The following is a 15,088-nucleotide window of genomic DNA, read 5'->3' as shown; positions in this document are numbered from 1 at the left end:
GTTGCCAGCTTCAAGCTGTATTAGTCACCCCAGCCATCTGAGTCCCCACACAATATGGGGCAGAGACAAGCTACACCCTGTCCAAATTCCTAACCCACAGAATCTACAAACACAGTAAAGTCATCATTACTTGTGCTGTTAAATTTGGGGTGATTTGTTATATAGCAACAGATAAGTGTAACAAAAGCTGGTTTCCAAAAGTGTGATGGTATTGAACCAAAACTAAAACATGTGCCATTCATTTGGGTACTGTGTGACAGGCCTGAAGGTAACAATTGGTGATGGTAAGAAGGAAAATATTGGAAGCTAGGGAAAAAAGGGGTTCCTGGATGTGTAGTAGAAGAAACTTTGACTGCAGTAATGTAGAAAGTAGAAAACATACTAGATAAACTCTGTTGCATCTAAGATTTCCAGACAGAGTGTTGAAGGTGCAATCCTGCTTCTTCTGGTCACCTAGAATAAGTTGGGCAAGAAAAGAGCTCAACTAAAGAACCAATGATACAATATTGAGGTCAATTTCTGAGTAAATATAAAGGGCCCAGGACAATCTTTCCAGCCAACAAAGGCTACTCAAAGTAAGGAAGGACACAGATCAATTCCACGTTGTTATCAGAACACTATGCCAGTTTCAGAGGAAAGATGACACCAGTAGTTTGACTGAAAATCCATTTGTTAAAATTTAAGATTCCTAGACCACTTTAGTCAAATGAAATCACTTCAAGGATCCTAGAAGACAACTTGAGGACAACAGGTTTTCCAAAGATACTAGGAATACTATCCCACAGGGGTGCCTGGGTGGCGCAGTCGTTAAGCGTCTGCCTTCGGCTCAGGGCGTGATCCTGGCGTTCCGGGATCGAGCCCCACATCAGGCTTCTCCACTAGGAGCCTGCTTCTTCCTCTCTCACTCCCCCTGCTTGTGTTCCCTCTCTCGCTGGCTGTCTCTCTCTGTCAAATAAATAAATAAATAAATCTTTAAAAAAAAAAAAATACTATCCCACAGAAGCCTCACAGAGAGCCCAAGTATAAAGGGACTTATCTACTAGAGATTCATGGGTGTGGCTTGGGTCTAATGACATAATGAACTGACGCATAAGAAATCCATTAAGGTTCTTAAAGTAATCATACCAGCTTGGAGTAAAAGAAACTAAGACAGTACTAATTAAGAGAGTCCTTTTGATCCCCAAACTTCCATGGACATAGAACAAGTAGAGAAATCTACCCTGTGGCAGATATAGGCTGTTTCTTAAGGGGTGGGAGTGGGGGGTAGGTGTCTCAAAGGTCAGAATCAAGATCTGAGAGTTGGAGCCAAAAGCCACAAAATTCATACCCAGGGATCTGTTTTGGACCCTAATCAAGAAGTGGGCATCATATGCCAAGATGAATTTCACAATTACTATGGGCCACTGATTGCTATGGTTCCCCCCACTTTTTTTTTTTTTTTTTTTTTGAGACAGAGAATGTGTGTGCAAGCGGTGGGGGAGGCAGAGAATCCTAAGCAGACTCCACACTCAGCACAGAGCCCAATGCGTGGTTCAGTCTCACAACCCTGAGATCATGACCTAAGCTGAAATCAAGAGTTGTATGCTCAACTGAGCCACCAAGGCACCCCCAATTTTCCCTTTTCTGAATGGGAATTTCTAGGACAGTTACCCTATGTTGGTCTCATCACTGCATGTTAAGTGTTGGGTGAGGAGGGGTGGGCAGATAACTTGCCCCTTTAGTTCACAGATCTTCAAATCTAGAGAACCTGTATCCAAGGGACCAAACTTGAGGATCCTCATCCACATGTGGACCTTAAATAAGGTTTATGAGATCCTTGGCCTCAAGCCGAGCCTGATGGTGGAATGGGAGATACTTTTGCAGGGAGTCTTGGAAGAATCTAATGTATTTTGCAGGTGGGAAAAATGCAAATAATTTATAACTAGCCTGCACACTGAGTTGGTTTTAGAAACACTGCCCCAAATCCTTTAACACTCTTGCTACTGGGATATGGAAGCCATCTCTCCTGGATTTCCAGCCTACTGACCCACCATGCAGACTTTAGACTTGCCAGCCTCCATAGTTGGGTGAGCCAATTCCTTGAAAAACGTCTTTATACATACATATACATCCTATTGCTTGTAGGTAGTTCAAGTCCAAAGGCCTTTTGCTACACAATTCCCTCTTGCTCGGGCAGGTCATTTGTTCTATTCAAGTCTTCAACTGATTGTTCTCTACAATGTGGAGTTGAAAACATCCAATCTACTTTACTCAAAGTTCACTGATTTAAAAGTGACTCTCATCCAAAAACACCCTCACAGGAATACTCAGAATCATATGTGACCACATATCCAGGAACCATGGATTAGTTTATTAATTACCTGTTTATTGTCAGACTGTCCCCTAGACTGTAAACTTAAGGAGATCAAAGACCATGATGACCATGTCTGTTTTGTTCACTGTTTTAAGTTCAGCACTTATCCTAGTCCCTGTCACATACTAGGAGCTTGATAACGATTGGATGGATGCATGGAGACACAAATAAGATGAGAGGATGAAGTTGTTAGAAAAGTTACAAGAGACAAAGTAGGAAGTAAACAGAATCCAAATTGCAGAAGATCTTATTTGAAAGGCAATGAGCAGTGAATCACCCCAAGGACCTTGGAGAAATGCTGAAGGGTTTCAAGTAAAATAGTAAAAGTGTACAGTTTATGCTTCAGAGGGGACACATTAGAGGCAGAAGAACAATTAGACTGTCACTAACAGTCCTGGTGAAAGACAGTGGGGATCGAGAAGATAAAACAGTCCCAAGAGATGGTTAAGAAGCAAAATCTGTGACCAATTTAGATGTGGGAGGCAGAAAAATGGAAGAATCTAGAGTGACCATGGAACTGACACTTGGGGGACTAGGCCCGTGGTAGTGATATTAACCTGGAGAGGAACCCATAAGAGACGATAGGCTGGGGGTGGGAGAGATGGTGAGTTTGATCTTGGACCTCTAGTTGTCCACCAGACAACTGGAGCCTGGAGATAGGAAAGGTAGTATCAGCACATAGTTATGAGTTGTGGGTACCATTCACCCCATCCAGGAAGTATGCAAAGTGAAATTTTAAAGGGCCAGAGATAAAGCTCAGGTGCTCTGATACAGAAAGAAAGCTCAAAAGAGGAGCTGAATCGTTTCTTAGATGGAGTTGAGGCAGAATCAGAGAAGATGCATGTCTTTGAAACCTCAAGACACTGTGCTTGCACCTCTACCATGGAATTGATTTCTTCCTTAAATAAAAGTCACTTCTATTTGGATCTAATCTCTCTAGAGTTCCTTCCCATCCTTGAATCCTGTGAAGTCCTGCACATAGTAGGTCCCCAATAGCCTATGCAGATCTGAACCATCCCAGAATGGGGACAAAAATCACTAATTAGTTTTAATCTAGACTAATTGCTTTTTTTAAACTCTCATATAAATCTGACTTTTAATAGGTTCTGAGAATCGATGTTTCATTATTTTTTTGCCGCAGTGGAGTTTATCCCTGTTGATGGACCATTACAAATCATCGCTGAGAGGTCCCCTTTCTATCTCTCATTTCCTGATCTTTCAGCAGGATATCTTTGTTCTTGAAAGTGAAGAAAAAAAATTAAATGGGTCTTGGAAATTAACAACCAGGACCAACCACACCAAAGGAAGAGGTGTTCTGGTTTTCTCAAGGAGCCTACTCCAGGCAGAATCCATATCACTCAAAAGGAATAAATAGAAGGCTTTATTGGGGGGCATCAAACTGGTATTTTCAGTATTTATCTGTCATTCATTAAGTATCCACTACATACCAGGCACTGACCAAGCAGTTTACATCTGAACTCACTTCATCATCACAGCAATGCTAAGAAGCTAAGAGGTATAAGACTATAATCAGCCCCATTTTCCAGTAGGGGACACTGAGACTTAGAGAAGTTAAGGAGCTTGCTGAGGTCATAGGGCTATTACGCTACAAGACCTGCCTGGAAATACACTCCCCCAAAACAGGCTGCCATGAATGTCTGCTGTATATGCCCAGCTCAGGTCACTGGGTCCCTGAAGGAGCCTGCCTGGAAGTCAGAGGGATGCTAAAGCATCCTCTGTCTAAAGCCTCAGATGTCACCACAAAGTGGTGACAAATAGTGGCAAAGTTTCCTCTTGACTTTGACCTCTGACAACAATCCCTTCTCTTTTCCTTGACACTGAGATTGCTCTGTAGAGCCATCTGTGTACAACCAAGCACAACAGTACACCCCCAAGAAGAAAGAGATATGGCCCAGATTCAGCGCAGCATCAATACCTTTTAATGTCAAAGTGCACCCTCGCGCACACGTACACACATGCACGCACAAACACACACTCCCCTGGTTTTACCACAGCAGGTTTTGAACATGAAGGAACCATCAGAAGGGGGCTCCAAACCAACTCAGATTCTCTTGGACCTCTATGTGCCAAGAAGAAATCAATGAGTAGTAAGCCTGCAAGTTGGGTAATGGGTAATGGGTAACCCATTACCCATGTCAGTGAAACCCTTTGCAGATCTCTGTTGGTGCTCCTGGTACAAGCAGGATTCAGGGCACAGGCCTGGCCCTCATGACCCACTTCAATTTTTTCATGGGGGAGAGTATTAGGAAAAAGCACAGAAGCTGTAATGGCCACAGGGTAGGGAATCCAACAGGAGTGGATTTGCAACCTGCCTTGGGCATGCTATCCCTCCTACTCACCCTTCTCATCTGCACAGCAGAATTAATTATAGCTCCTGTCCCCTCAGAAATGAGGAACTAGTATATGGAGGGCATTTATTTATCCCAGTGCCCAGCACACAGTGAGAGCTCAGCAAATGTCAGCTGCTGTTGTCATTATCCTTACACAGCTGGTGGTAGCTCTGCACAGCTATCGGAAGGGGATATACACAAACTGTGTGAAGAGCATAGGGCAGACTTGGGATCAAATCCTCACTGTATTCCTTTGGATCCTGGGCAAATTATTTAAACCTCTCTGACCCTCATGGAAGTCAGGGTCTAGTGTAAGAGAAAGATACTGAAGTAATCACACAAATGTATAAACAGAAATGGAGATTTGTGCTAAAGAGAAGCAGCATGATTCTGAAAGTGCAAAATAACAAAGCAAACTGCAATGAAATGCAGAGAGGATGGGCAATAGAGCGGGAGGAAGCTTCTCTGAGGAAGTAAAAATGAGTAGGAATCCATTAGGTAGTGGCATGTGCAAAGGCCCTGTGGTTACAGCAGCCAAAGGGTCTGTAGCATAGAGAGGGAGGCAGCAGGAAGGCCCTGCTGACTTTAGGAATAAAGGTCCAAAGGGCAGAGACTTCTAGCTGCTCTGCTCCCTTGATTTATCCCGGATGCCTAGAATAATGCCAGTCACATAAGTGGTACTCAAAAAATATTTACTTACAAATTATGAGCTCATAGAACTTATTATTAGCAAGTCAGTCACTTCAGGGTGGATGTACCGTGCACTAAGCACTGGCTCCTGGTGGGCAGTGCCACAGGGAGAGTCCAGGGCTCTAGGTTTTCAATAGTCATGAAAAGCTGCTGCCCTCAGGCACCTATGTGGTGCACTTCTACATGATCTTTACCCCAGCCTCCTGCCTAACCCATACAGACACACACACACACACACACACACACACACACACACACAAACAGGTGTGCCATGGCAGGGCTTGAAAGGTGAGAGGATTTCTTTGTGTGGTAATTTTCAGGGAAATTCTATGCTTAACAGCCCACATAGGAGGGATGTTTATTTCCCAGCTATTCATTATATTTCAATGAACAGCCCAATCTGTGGTAAAAAGTCCCAAACATACCTAATATAGTTCTTTGCCATCACAAAGCACATGGCATTTCTCTTCTCTCTTTGACCCAGTTAGGAGAGTGGGGTTCTGGAATGGGTTAAAGTAGAAGGCTTTGAGACCCTAAACGGGAAGCCAAGGAAGATGGAAAAATTATGTGTCTGATTTTTATCATCCCTCAGGGTTGAAGAAATGGAGGCTTCCTTCACAGAATCTCAGGAAAATAGGCTGCCTCCCCCCTTGCGATTCAAATACTCTTAACTTGGGAACCTGATGTCAAGAGCATATCTAGCCCGATGTCCAGGAACTGGCCTCCATCACAAATTCACTTCCCCTAGTTGCCATGTTGCCCCCACATGACGTCACCACCAGTCCCAACTGATTGGATCAAGGCTGATACCAGACTCAGAGGGTCCATTGGCCACCAATCAGACTCACTCTGCACAGAATGAGTGGGAAGAGACCAGAGTGGTATGCACAGGAACTGAAAAGTCATGCAGCAAAGGGTTAGGCAGGTACTTTGGCCGGGCACCCCCATTCCATGCCAGACACAGAAGAGACTGAGCAGTGAGCAAAGCCAGATGGCCACAGGCTACAGAGAAGAGGGGAAGGATAACACTGATATACTGGGAGAAGCTGATGAAAGACCACAAAATCCAGGAAGAAAAGGGCACACAAAGGGGATAAGTACCAGGCCTAACATCACACAGCTTCTAAGTGGCCAAGCCAGCATTTGAACCCAAGCCTAACTCTAAGCTTTGAGTTCTTCCAAATGCACACACTGTTCTCAGCAGGAGGGTGGCAGGATAAAACTTCTTTGGGGAAAAGTCTGTTCAGAGAAGGAGGAGGGATTTTCAGGGTGAGAGGAGAAGTTCCTGAAAACAGAGACCGGCCAAGAGGCTCATCCTGCATCATCTTCTTTCTTGCTGATGGCTTGTCTTGTTTGGGGTTTAGTCTTTACTGAGAACTTATATGTGCCTGGAAATTTGCCAAAGCTTCATTCAACCCTCCACACGAAGTCTATACAGGAGTTATTATTAATCCACATTATAGATGACAAAACTACTTCCTGGTGGGGCCAGACCACGATCCCAGGTCTGTGTGTTGCCAAAGACCACATAGCTGTCTGATGAATGACTTCTTCACCATGCCAAGTCCAGCAAGAGTCTAGAAAAATATCTTGGCTGAGGGGATGGAGAGCAGGGACCCAAAGGACATTTCAGGAGATGAAGTGCCAGCTCACCCAGAGAACCATTTTGGGGGACAACCACCATCACCCAATAGGCTAGATGCGAAATGTGAAACCTTCCATAATTCAAGAATGACGAAGACAATATAGGGAAGTAAGTTTTCTAGTGAGCACTTCTGAGCCTATGCATTTCCTGTCTTTTTCCTACCACCTTCCATCCTTCCATCCATATCCCTTTTCAGGTTTTCTGAGTGTTTCAAGGCCACTGCACCCTCTCTGATGTTTTGCCAACAGAAACCAGCAATCAGATCGTTGTCCCTTTACCTGCCAAATGTCTCCATTCAGTTGTCAGTTACTCAACTTCTATTGTCCCCTTGATGCAATTCATCAGTTGGAATTGTTACTTCTGTGGCAAAATCTGTCTTCCTTCATTCCCCATTAATGTCTTATAAGGGCGCAGTACAACCCTGGCATCTCCAAGTGGGTCTTGCCCAGAGTAAGAATTCACTTTCAAAACCCTTTATATCCATCAGCAAAAATCAATGTGATTGTTAAAGGGTCTTTTACTTGTTAGGGCAATAAAGATTCTTCAAGCTAAATGTTCTTTTTACTCCTCACGTTCCCACTCAAAGCATGCCTGCTTTTTCTTAAAGATAAAAAAAAAAAAGATATAGAAAAACTGACCTGGAGGAAACAGGTTTTATTTTGCAGATGACAGAACTTCCCTTGTTTAAAAGCAATTTAGCATAGAGTACTGGTCAGAATGTTCCTCATTAAATAGTCCAGAAAAATTTAATGGAAATGGTCCAAACTAGCAGAGTTAAATGAAGATGTGTCACCCTGTAAGTGTGAACACTGAGTAACAGGATGTTGAGTTCAAGACAGCCCCACCAGGGAGACTGAGAGGATACAGCAGATACTGAAGGATGGGTGCAGGGCAGAACATGGATATTATTTCCCCACTTCTGACTTTCTCCGTGTCAGGAAATCCAGAATTCAAGGAAATGGAGATTCACTACTGCGGTAAGGATTCGAGATAGTTTAATTAACTTCTTGTTCTGAATTCTTTCACTGATCCAACAAATACTGATTGTCTACCAGTTATTAAACACTATGATGGTCCTAGGGACAGCCATAAATAAGAGCCAAGATTCCCACCCTCAGGAGCTTACAGTCAGTAGAGATACACCAAGCAAAGGGAAAGTATGTAATATTATGAGCATGTGTAACATGGACACATGGAGCAAGGGGAGGAGAAGCCAGAGGGATGGGGCCCTTCCTTCCATAAAATACCACCTCCTATTGGTTCTCACTCCTCAATAGCTCTCAAATGAGTCCCCTTCGTGACACCTCCACTGCTGTCAATCTAGCCTGAACCACGTCATTCTATTTATACTGTTTTAACAGCTTCTTAAAAGACTTTCCTGGATCTACCCTGATTCTCTTCCACATCCTCATCATGTAGCTGCCAGAGTAACCCAGAGGGGTCTTTGAAGTGCAAGTCTAACCACCCACTCCCCTGGATAAAGCCCACCAGAAAAAAAGAGGAAAAGGGAGGGGAGGAGGAGGAAGAAGGACAAGGTGTTGCTTTCCCCAGAGCTAACTAGCCCTGTGCTGCTGCAATCTTCCTGGCCTATGATCTTAAGCAAGCATCTTCACCTTCACTTTTCCTCAGCTACAAACAAGGGCTAATCACAGCACAGGTTGAACTAAACAAAAGTGCCAATATTCAGCTCTTTTTGACCTACAAGAATGGCAATTCCATATGATTCAACTTAGTACCTCCATCATGGGGCAGTTGGGAGAGCAGATAAGGTTAGCACAGCACCTGGCACACAGGAAAGCTCTATGGAGAGTGGGGTTTCCTACCTCCCACTGCTCCGTTCTTCTTGCTTTGCAAAAACTCCCTCTGGCCATTTTGTGCAGCCACTAGCTCCACGGGCATTTGGCCATAAAACCCTGAAACATCTGGGTTGGCGGGGGCGGGGGGGGCGTCGGAGCCAGGTACACTCCTTCTCCCTGTGTTACAGCCCATCAGTGGAACGATCTTTATTTCTGGCCAGTTCCGCAGAGCTGATGTCTGCCTAGCACAGAGGAAAATTGTTTCTGCCACATCCTCCAATAAGAATGATTTTCTTCATGCTCCGTTTGTCTACAACTGTCTTTCCGATCATTCTCGCTGTTAGCACATGGTCTACACGCTTGAAATTCAGCCAGAGGAACTGGGTGAAATTTATGATCTGCTGACGACTGAAGCTCAGAGCTATCAGATTTGAATATAAATGTTGGAATGAGGTCATCAGAAGCAACAGGTAGCAAGACAGCCAATCTGCAGATTTGCCATGCCAGAAATCCATACTTTAATCTGCTACCAATTAAAAACATCGATCAGACAACCGATGTTAATTAATAGAACACAGAAATTTTTCTAGCCTTTTATTTTGAGATTATAATTTTTGATGGAGTTTCAAATGCCTCAGTGTTACTATTAACGTCAGCATTTTGGCAATAACGCTCTACTCAAACAGAACAATTCATTAGTGCTAAAACCGATTTACTGGAATGGGCTGAAAATCACCTCGGTTCTCTCTATTAATGTATTACAAGATGAAATATTTCATGAGTTGCTGGTTGACATGCTTGACACTTCCTCTTATACTGCTTAGCTCACTCAAGGTGGAAAATCTCCAGTCGGCAAATGAGATGCCAGGCAAATGAGATACCAGAAAGTAAAATTAAATTCCAAGCCCTTAAAAATGGCTTACTGTCCTTCAAAATAGAGACCATCCCCATCTATATCTTCTGATGACCTTATCTTTTATGAGATAATCCTCAAGATAAATGAAATCATCAAAGCAAAATGCTTGAGATGGTGCCTGACAGAGAGTTAGCATGAAATAAATGTTAGCCATTACCTGAAGGAAACATGAAGACTAGAGCAGTGGAGATCACAGACCGCAACTCACATGATGAAGTCATACCCATCTGTTAGATCTTAGTTTGAAGGACCTTAGCCTTAGAGCAGACCTCTCTAAGAATTAGTTTGTTTCCCCCCTCCAAGTCTAAAATGGACATTCGTTTCCAAAGGCTGCCCTCACAAGTTATCACAGACTTGATGGCTTACAACAATAGATATACACAACAGAAATACTTTTGCACAGCTGTGGAGGCCAGAGGTTCAAAATCAAGGCCTGCAGGCTCTATGCAAGGATCCTCCACTGCCTCTTCCAGCTCCTGGTGGCTTGTGGCTACATCACTCCAATGTCTGTGTGTCCTCTCCTCTTCTTACAAGGACACCAGTCATTAGATTTAGGGCTCACTCTAAATCTAGATGGATTTCACCTCAAAATCCTTAACTTATTTTATCTGCAAAGACCCTACTTCCAAATAAGGTCACATTCCAGGGTTCCATGTAGACATGAACTGGAGGGAGAGCAGGCACTATTTAACCCTCTACAGGGGGTAATGATAGCAGTACCGCTTTGTAGGATGGCTATGGGGATTAAATGAGGAAACTGCACACAAGGTCCTTGGCCAAAAGTTGGCACGTAGTAGGACTTGGAAAAAGGAGCTAGAAATAAGCATAAGTACTCTAACTTATAGTTCCCCAAACCACTTAGTTTTTTGTGGGTTTTGTTTTTTTTTAAAGATTTTCTGTATTTATTTGACATAGAGAGAGATGGCCAGCGAGAAAGGGAACACAAGCAGGGGGAGTGGGAGAGGAAGAAGCAGGCTCCCAGCCAAGGAGTCTGATGTGGGGCTCTATCCCAGACCGCCGGGATCACGCCCTGAGCCAAAGGCAGAAGCTTAACGACTGAGCCACCCAGGCGCCCAACCACTTAGTTTTAAAGAGCTTCACGTTCTCCTGGAAGCACAGCTGTCCTCCTTTCCTTTAGATTACCTGGTTTTTCTCTTCCCACTGCCATGCCCAGTTTGGGTTATTATCACATCAATGCTTGGATGACTCATCTCATCCGAACACCATGCAATTCTCCCCAGAGCCACCAGAGGGGGCTTTGCTACATGAAGATAAGATCTGCGCTCCTGCAGGCTTCCTTGGGGAGCATCCATCATTTCCCACACTTCCCCACCCAACCCTGGCTTCCCAGAGCTCTCTTGGCCTCATGGTTTTGCCCTGCCTCCAGCTCCAGCTCCAACTCCAGTCATGCTGAATGGCTTGAAGTCCCTTTAGCATGTAGTGTCCATTTGCAATGTTATTCTAGCTAGATAGAACACCTTTTCACATTCCTTAAATGTATCCCCACTAAGTCATGCTCTACTTTCCAGTCTCAAGTAAGGCATTGCCTCCCCCAGGAAGCCTTCCTAGTTTGAACTTCCAGGTCTGAGTTAAGTCCCTTACTGTGTATTCCCTTGCTACCTTTATCAAAGCTCTTTTCTTTCTCCCTCACCCTTTTCCCTCCTTGATTACATGTCTATCTCCTTGGCCATAGGGAGAATTTCTTAAGGTCAAGGATGGTATCTTACTCACCACTGTACGCCCAGCACCAAACCCGAGCCAGGGCCATTGTAGAAAATACAAAGAACAAAGCCATCAATGAATGAATCCTCACAGCTCCATCTGCAAAAATCTAATAAATATGAGATTGAAATGATACATGTCATTTAATTAAAGACCTACCTGATTTTTTTGGCACAGCCAGAAGAGCCCAAGCAACATTATTTTAGGACCAGAACGATGGCCCAAGTCAAGGCACCATGATCCTGGAGTCAGACCTTGATTTTTTTATTTAAAGATTTTATTTATTGGCCCGGGGAGGGGGGGGGAATGCAAGCGGGAGGGGCAGGGGGAGAGGGAGAAGCAGGCTCCCAGCACAGCAGGGAGCCCAATGAAGGGCTTGATCCCAGGACCCTGAGACCATGACCCAAGCTGAAGGCAGTGGCCCAACCAACTGAGCCACCCAGGTGCCCCCAGACCTTAATTTTCATGTTCAATTTGTTCTTGAAAAGCCACATTCATGTATGCATACACCCATAAGGAGCAAAGCCTTCTAGGAATATGACAAAGTCCATCAGGAAAATGTAGTTCTAACAGCTGTGTGACCTCTGAATAATCACTTAACCTCTCTGGACCTCAATAGCCTCAATTATTAAACAGTGGGTTAGTCTAGAAGACTAAAGTATGAGAATCTCATGCTGTTTCTTTGAAATTCAAATGCCTGTCCTTGAATTCATCCCTGCCCCCCCACAAACACCCAACTAATTTTATAAAACATATACTCAGCTTCCTTGAAAGGAGATCCATTTGTCATGTGATCCCTGGCCAGGTAGAGCACGGCCTCCAGCCAATCCTCCTGCTAAATCATAACCTCTGGAATTTCACAGGAATAAAATATTGACTGTTTACCCAAAGCCATGGAGAGTTCCAATCTGGCCTCAGCCAAAAAGCTCCTAGAAAAATTGAACATCATACATTCTCCCAACTCTCCTGCAAGTAGGAAAAACCCTAGAGACCCTAGTTCTTTTAGGCTGAGGCTAATATAACTCAGTCAAAAATTTTTTGACTAAAAAAGATAATCTTTCTCTCTGTAGCTTTATCTCTGTTCTCCAATATTACAATATTGGCAAGAATTCTTTCTGAAGCACTGGTCCAGGTTGAGAGGCAAGTATTCTCTAAGGAACTCGGATAGGAGTATATGATGGGGAGGGGATTTTATGCCTGAAACAATGAAGAACCAAAGACCCCAGAATTATGAGTGTTGTGGGAGGCCCAAATACTATGACAGTGTGAATAGTTACTGCATTTCCACGGTGCTGCATAGTTTTCAAGTGGTCTTATTATACATTATCCCACTGATACAGTCAAACTTATATCTAACATGACATTCATGCTAGGAGGATAAATCATTCTGAATTTTTTATCATCTACCCATATTATTCAACCGATTTAAATACTATCAAATGGCAGTAATGGCCAAACTAATATCTTTAGCTCTGGCATTTATCCTGAGCTGCATAATAGTATTTCCAGCTGCCAGCTTGACATCTCCACTTGAATACTTACTCAGATCAGACAAATCTAAGCCAAACTCCTGATTTCAATCTCATCCTCTTCTCATTCCATCAAATGGCACCACTATCTACACAGTCACTCAAGCAAAAACCTCAGAAACATCCTTTTCTCCATTTTCTTATTCCTCATGTCCAATCCATCAGCAATTCCCACTGAGTCTACCTCCAGGATACATATCCTAGTCTGTCCATTCTCTCCACCCAAGCAACCCCAACCCCTCTCCTGTCAGAACTGCCACAGGAGGTTCCTAACCAAATATTTACGCCTTTGCTCCCCCATCACCCATTCTCTACCCAGGTACCAAAACACTTCTTGTAAAAGTATAAACCATATCATGTCACTTTCCTGCTTAAAAATGATTACCCATTACATGTAAAATTAAGTCCGACTTCTTCACTATAGCTTCCACAGGCCCCTGACTGCCTTTCCAAGGTCCTGTCAGCTCATCTTCCTCCTGACGCATGGACCCAGCTGCAATGGCCAAGCCCTAACCCACCTTGCTCACTGCCCTCCAGCTCTCCCCAAGGCTAGCCCCTTCACAACCTGCAAGTGAACTCAGTGTTACCTCCTCAAAGAGCCTCCCCTGTTCACCTATCCAAAGCAGGATTACTATGTGTTTCCATGTCTCTCTACCATATCATTCTGTTTCCCTCACCATATTTAGTATAACTGGAAATTAATCTATTCATTTATTACTTCATTATCTTCCCATCCACACTCCTACTACAAGAGTGCTAACTCCAAAATAAGAGAGGCCTCACCACTCTGGTTATTCTTATCACATCCCATCGGCCCTTTTGGTGAGGGAGGGATCCCTGTACTCTCTAGTACAAAATGGGTAAAACATGTGGAATCCGTCACTAGACAGGTGAGATGGGTAGCAGTTATTGGCCACATATACTCAGAGCTGCAGGAAGGAGGACACTGCTTGCCACTCAGGGCAACTCAGGGTTGCAGTCAGGAACAGAGTGAACCAGCAGGGGCTGTGGGCCACAGGCTTTATAGTAAGAGTGGGTGGGGTGGTTCCTGCAAGAGGATATGATTGGCTTGTTTGAATAATTTCACAGGCTGGCAGGGAACTGAAGTCTGTTCAGTTGAGGACTAGGTGGAGTATGTCTGGGCTGGCTGCTGGGGCAACTAGTTGGGCGGGGGGCCTCTCCTGCTGGGTAGGGGCACATCTGAGGAGATAAAGGATTCATGGTCAGGCCTTACAGGCCCTGTGAAACCAAAAGATGTCGAGGCAACACATGAAATTTATAGGCCTTACAATATACTTGTCCTCTGGCTTATGTCCAGTGTCTGGAACACAGCAGGTCTTCAATAAATACTTGATGAATGAAGGAACAAATGTGGGTGATAGACCTTCCCCCTTTCCTACCTTTGGCTTGACCATTTAGACACTTCGACAACTCAAAGTAACTTGGGTGACTGGATGGGTAGTAAGTATGACTCAGTTTCCTCAATGTTCCTTCTCCTTCTGTTTCATCACCAAACCGGCTCTTTTTCTTTAGGACTCCCTGTGGGTTGGGAGTATAATATTCACAAAGAAAAAAATCAAGGCAATGTTTTAAACTACAAACATACAAATGTTATGGATGAAGAATGAGTATTCTTTTCAAGTACTTGTTTAATTTTTTCATTTATTTTTCATCTGAACTATTTTACTCGAAGGTGTCGCTATACCTTTACAACATGAAGACATGGTCAGACCCTTTCTTTGTGATGCACCCATTTGCACTACAAGGAAAAATGTACTTGCAAATGTCATGTTCAACAGCCAATGAACAATGATATGTCTTAATTAGAGCTTCTAATGTATATTTCGATGATTCTTCTAATATTTATTTTAAATCTGAAAGAAGGGCCTACTCATTAAAGAAGATTTGAAAAATACAGAGCATAAGAAAGAACAGAATAGTGCTCATAGCCCCATCATCCAAACACAGCTATGGAGGCATAGTTTCTTCTGTTATTTTTTTTTCTAGGCATCATTTTTCATGGAGCTAGATTTATACTACACACACACTCACACACACACGTGCGCGCGCGCGCAAAGTATTTTAT

The sequence above is a fragment of the Ursus arctos genome, unplaced genomic scaffold (assembly GCF_023065955.2).
Source record: "Ursus arctos isolate Adak ecotype North America unplaced genomic scaffold, UrsArc2.0 scaffold_2, whole genome shotgun sequence".
NCBI lineage: Eukaryota > Metazoa > Chordata > Mammalia > Carnivora > Ursidae > Ursus > Ursus arctos.
This window is presented reverse-complemented; position numbering follows the sequence as displayed.